At 43.1% G+C, this 6,115-nt stretch overlaps 1 protein-coding gene across 1 annotated transcript in view; it reads left to right on the top strand.

Annotated features, from left to right (window-relative positions):
• LOC109305524 (neurobeachin-like) overlaps positions 1-6,115 on the top strand; it is a 95,337-nt gene that overhangs the window by 19,320 nt on the left and 69,902 nt on the right. The window lies entirely within an intron of this gene.

The raw sequence follows: 6,115 nt of genomic DNA, 5'->3' as shown, positions 1-6,115 counted from the left end.
CCAGTTTTCTAGAGGATGAGTTAGAGAAAAGTTAATTTCTTTTGAAATTTCTCTAGGTCAGCACTGTACAACTGGCAGCCCGTGGGCCGTATGTGATTGACATGAGTCTCATGGGGACCTTCCAGCTGCTTCTCCTGTTGCCATACAGTGGGGGGAGCACTCAGGGGTCTGCATGCAGCCCATGAGCCCATGTGGTCAGAAGGGGTGATCTGTGTGCTTCCACCATCACCCATGTAGCAAGGGGGCCAGGCTGCATGCTGTCAGCAGAGGGTAACAGGGGGCTATTTGCTGCCAGTGCAGCCCATGCAGTGCGGGGTATCCTGGGAGATCTTTCCCTACACAATGTGCAGCTCCCAAATGTGCTAAATGTGAACAGCCCTGCTCTAGGTATTTTCTAGTCTGACTAGAACTATTGTCTGATTGACAAAATGATAGTATGACATTGGTTTGAAAAGTAAACATTACAATTAAACATTCAGAAGCCAACTTATAAATATTAAGTCTTCATTTGAATTTTATTAATGCATCTTTGATAGCTATATATTTACTCCAATGCCAAATGTACCTTCTTCCCAAAAATTACCTTTCCAAAATTGGAGTTCATGTCTTAAATAGAGACCTTGATTTTTTTTTTTTTGCGCGTATTAGAAGCATGGTGATGCTGTAAAATGGATGGTTTTTTTTCTTTTCTCCCCTTCAGCAGCTATGTGGAGGGGTGGAATCCAGAAGGGGCAGATCCAGGGGAAGTGCAGTGGTGTGATTGCTCCACCAAAAGTTTCAAATGAAGTGCCCAGTAGCATCAATAGCATGTCTATTCAGGCAGCTCTAAGGGAGTCAATTGATTTTTGTGGTTCATTATAACTTTCCTGATTCCTGCTAATTACTCTTCACTCCAAAGGTGTTAACAGCTCTCTTTTCTTTTTAATGGTCTTCATATTCTGCTAATCAAGCTATAATTTCTTTGACAATTTTGCAATCTGTTAGCTACTTGTCTTCTCTTCTATTTCATCATTTTTGAGCTCTTCAGAATTCTAGATCATAGTGTCCAGTCTTCAGTCAGAGCTACAGTTCCAGCTTCTGGCTGACCACCCAAGAGGTGCTAACAGTTCAGCTGTGAAAGGATTAAAACTCTATTTTTTGTCTGAGCGTAAAAGGGAGCATGAGAGAGCTGATGATTAGGTTTTGTGGCCATAAATCTGGAAAAATGTTTCTCTCTCCTGCCTTTCTTAAAACAAGGTGTGAGACTCATTGTGTGGGGGGAAGCAATATGGTGTGCAGGAAATGCAGTAAATTGAAAAGTACAACATAGAACAAACCAATCATCTATAAAAAGGGAAATTCAACTGAAATAGAAGACATACAAGGACCTTAGAAATGTTTTTAAAAGACTTGGTTTGTGTTGAGAATTATAGGTGGCTATTAACCTTCAAAATTGCTCTTTTTAAAATATGTAACTGTTGAAAACAAGAATCAAATATAATTTTTCTTGTTTTTTGAACAGTGATATAAATTATGTTTTAAAAAGTGCTTGAGTTTGAGGTGATATTTTTAGGTTACTTGTTAGGGTGTGTCAAACACTAATGTTCTGTACTACTGCTGTGGTATACTATAGAAACATTAAATAAATATGATATGAAGAATTTTAGAAAACATGTATTTTTTTAAAGGAATATTTATTGTGACTAGATGTCTTAAATATTACAGGCACTAATTTCATGTTTTTATTGAACATACATGCATTCATGTTCCCAAATCTTTATAAGACAAAAATGAAAATACCAGAACACTCTGAGTTCATGATGAAATTTTATATTTGTATTTAGGAAGTTTGAACAAGTTTACAAGCTGTTGTCTAAACAACTGAAATGCAATATGAATTAAGATACTAAGCTCATATTTTGTTTTAGTGAATTTTTTCTTATTTAGTAATAGAACCAACCTTTTCATTTAGCACTCAATTACTGTATTACAGAAGGAGACATTCAATATATCCTGTTGTGCTTAGCACATGTGATATGTAGATGCTGCATGAGTCATTAGTCTGACATTTACAGTGTTATGGAATTATTTTTGAAAGCCTGAAAAGCCAACTTCTGTTGTCATCCATCATGGTGTGGCAATTCATGAATGAATGAATGACAGGATGGTTGGTCAGTAAGTAAGCCATTTTTCCCTTGGCTGATTTGTAAGATTTTTTTTGCTGTTTTTTACCTTTTTAATAAATACTTAGTTTCAAATATGATTAATTAAAGATACCAGGTGCATAGGCTTTTTACTCTTGTGACTCAGCTTTCTAGTATAAAACAAGATAGATGCTCCATTATTTTTTAATTTTTAAGGTTTTGAGAAATTGGCAGGGGCACGAATGCCCTGCCATGTTCTCTTCCATCTGGCACTTCCTCAGGATCTTTTTAGACATTTGTCAGTCAGCTCTTCCCTAGCATATAAGAGCTCTTCTGCATGGATTATCCGCTGTAACCCCAGCACTGGTTTGAGGCCCCCTCCACAAGTTAAATGTTTTGTGCAATTATCTTGTGAATTGTGCAATAAATTTAGACTGGCTACATGTGCAAATTAAATATCATGTCTTAAATGGGTCCAACCAGCTATAAAGTTATTGCTTAAAAATGCATAATAACTTTATAGCTGGTTTCTATTCACCTTTAATTTACATATGTATGCAGTCTGTGGCTGGGAGACCACAACTACTGCCGTCTGCCAGGTGCTGGGGAGCACAACACGCTGGAAGATTATAGCCAATGCAGTTTCCTAGCTGCAGGGGTGCAGGGGTGATCCGGGCAGCAGCTGAGTTATTGCAGCTGTTGTGATCTCTCAGCTGTGGGGTGCTCCATGTGCCCTTGCAGCTGGAAGATCACAGGAATCGGGGGCTGAGAGTTCTGCAGCTGATGAGCTCTTAGTCATGGCTGCCTGATGGGAAGGTGCAGGACTCTTGTTCTTGGCCACATGTGGTCCCGACGACTGAGAGCCACCCCAGTCATGGGAGTCTGCTTCTCGCCAATGCAGGAAGATCCCAGGATTGGGCTCACCCTACACTGGCAATAAGGTGCGGTGGAATTTAATGCATGATCCCACAGTTGCGCCTCCTGCCATGTTACATGTGGCTTGACAAGAAGTGCAATTATGTGGATCACAGATTAGATCAAATCATGCCTTTATGTGCATGTGTAGGAGGGGGTCAGAGATTCTTTAATTCTAATTTTGATGGTAAGTTATGTTTTCCTTTGGTCTACCCTATTATTTATTCCTTTAAAAATTATTATTGCTTGCTGTTTAGAGTCTTGCATCACTTTTTTGAGCAGTGTTTCTCTATGTTGCAAACATTGAAAGCAACCTCTTTAAAAATGGAGTGATAAAGCAGCAGCTGGTGTATATCTTCCCTGTATTTGTGTTACTGCTGTTTGCTTATGCTGTAGAGTTTGCTTTAATGGTTCTCTAGTTGCTTTCTTTTGTTCTTGTTTAGGAAATCTGACTTCTCCTCACCACTGAACATAACTGGTATTTTGGGTGACACAAAGGCCCAGGACAGAAATTACACATAAATTGGAACAAGTGATTGGAAACTGATTTAAGTCTTTAACACAACAGAAGTTTAGTCACATAATCCACTTTCATAGTTTCATAGTTGGTAGGGTTGGAAGGGACCTGAGCAGATTATCAAGTCCGACCCCCTGCTGTGGTCAGGAAAGAATGCTGGGGTCAAATGACCCCGGCAAGGTGTCTATCTAGCCTCCTTTTGAAGACCCCCAGTTTAGGAGTGAGTACCACTTCCCTTGGAAGTTGGTTCCAGATCCTAGCCACCCTGACTGTGAAGTAGTGCCTCCTGATATCTAGCCTAAATCGACTCTCAGTCAACTTATGGCCGTTATTCCTTGTTACTCCTAGTAGTGCTTGGGGGAACAGGGACTCTCCCATTGCCTGCTGGTCTCCCTTGGCCAGTTTATAGACGGCCACCAGATCCCCTCTCAGCCTTCTCTTGTGGAGGCTGAACAGGTTCAGGTCTTGCAGGCTCTCCTTATAAGGCTTGCCCTGATGACCCCTGATCATGCGAGTGGCCCTCCTCTGGACTCTCGAAGTTGTCCACATCCCTCCTGAAGTGCGGTGCCCGGAACTGGATGCAGTACTCCACCTGCGGTCTGACCAGCGTCGCACAGAGGGGGAGGATCATCTCCTTGGACCTGCTTATGATCCATTTGTGGATGCATGACAAGGTGCGATTAGCCTTCCTGACTGTGTCCCCATATTGGCAGCCCATGTTCATCTTGGAGTCTGTAATAACTCCAAGATCGTTTTCTGCCTCTGTGCTGATTAGAGGGGAGTTCCCCAGCCTGTAGATATGCTGCTGGTTCTTTCTTCTTAGGTGCAGTATCCTGCACTTGTCAGTATTGAATCTCATCTTATTCATATCTCCCCACCCCTGTGACCTGCCCAGATCCAATTCCAGCCTGTCCCTCCCTTCTAGCATGCCCACTTCTCCCCACATCTTAGTGTCATCTGCGAATTTGAACAAGGTGCTTTTCACCCCCTTATCCAAGTTGCTGATGAAGATGTTGAACAGTGCGGGCCCGAGGACTGAGCCCTGGGGGATCCCAAGGTCCACACCCCTCCAGGTTGAAAATGACCTGTCCACCACCACTCTCTGGGTGTGGCCCTCCAGCCAATTGGTGACCCATTTGACTGTAGGCATTGACACCACAATCTCCTAATTTTTTAACGAGAATGGGGTGAGAGGCTTTAAAAATGGCCGAAACCAGTTTAAGATAAACCTGGATGGATGCAGTATTAGGCTTAACTGATTTAGGTTCAATTGGTTTATTAAACTGCTGACTGGGGACCTGGGGCAGATCCCCTCCAGATTCAAGTTAACACGCAATTCCCCAGTATCCCAGGAATGTTTTACATTCACTTCACCTTTCTCCCCCCCCACCTCCTTGTGCAAGCCTCCCCTCGCAGGGAGGGCATGCTCTAGCACTCCCCAGTTTCTGGCCTGTGCTATAGTAGGCAGATGTCTGCATTTCTAGAATCAAAAGTGAATGTCTGTTCACTTGCTTATCAGTTCACTCTATGCAGCTTAGATTAACCTGCGAAGAGTGAATCAATTCAGCCACAGGCTTTTTGACTCTCTGTGCTTAGCCAAAGGGTCTGATGGTCAGACCCTTTGAGCTGGGAAGTCTCTGTTCCCATAGCTCTTCACATAACCTTCTGTTACCAGTATTCAAGAGAAGCTTCTAGAAATGTGCTGAGGGCATGGGTGACTGTTACCTTATGGCTCTTGGGGGGCACCAGCAGCCAATCACTGATGAGGTGGGAAGTCCCCCAGTGGCCAATCACTGGCCCCAGAAGTACCGCTGTCACTTCTCAGGAGGAGCACCAGCTAGTGCTCCCCGCTCCCTGGCTGTCGAGGGCCAATTTCAGGAGAGGCACATGCCCCACCCCTCTCCTATACATCGCCTATGGCTGAGAGCTTTGCTGCTGTCTTTCTGCATTGAAGCATTTCAAGCTAGGTCTTAAGCCTGGCTCAACTCTTTCTATGACCAGATCTCTCTTCTGAGTTCTCCTTTCTATACTTACTATCTAATCAATGAGGGAGAAACATTATCAGGGCATTAGCACTCTTGATTAGCTGCTGAATGCTTGTTTCAATGCACCATCCAAACCATTTGTGTCACAATCTGATTTTTTGGTCAGGCATTCTGTGGCTGTCCTGACTCAAAGTACCTGAACTGAGCCAGATGAATTATGAGGTTAATACCTTGATATATTACTTATCTACATTGATGCCCTCTGGCCCAGGCTCTTCAGAATATTGCAGTGTTGCAAGGATGAATAATTTCTGCCTAGACTCTCATAACTGTTTCCCTTGATGTAGTTAAGATAGGTTCTAGCCCTTTTCCTGCATGAAGCCCTGTTAATCTGTGAGCATATTGGATACCACAAGATGTGGCAGAAAGCCACCTTGGTTTCTCCCCAAAATCTCTGCCCTGTGACTATGTGGTTAGATAGGCCAGCAGAGGATTCACACCTCAGCCTGTCTCTTTAGGTAACCTGAGCTGGCTGCATTCCTGAGGGAGGGGGGAAACCTGCTCCCTCTGCCTAC

Source organism: Crocodylus porosus, unplaced genomic scaffold, assembly GCF_001723895.1.
Source record: "Crocodylus porosus isolate Cpor-Errol unplaced genomic scaffold, CroPor_comp1, whole genome shotgun sequence".
In the NCBI taxonomy this organism is placed as follows: Eukaryota; Metazoa; Chordata; order Crocodylia; family Crocodylidae; genus Crocodylus; species Crocodylus porosus.
This window is presented reverse-complemented; position numbering and strand designations above follow the sequence as displayed.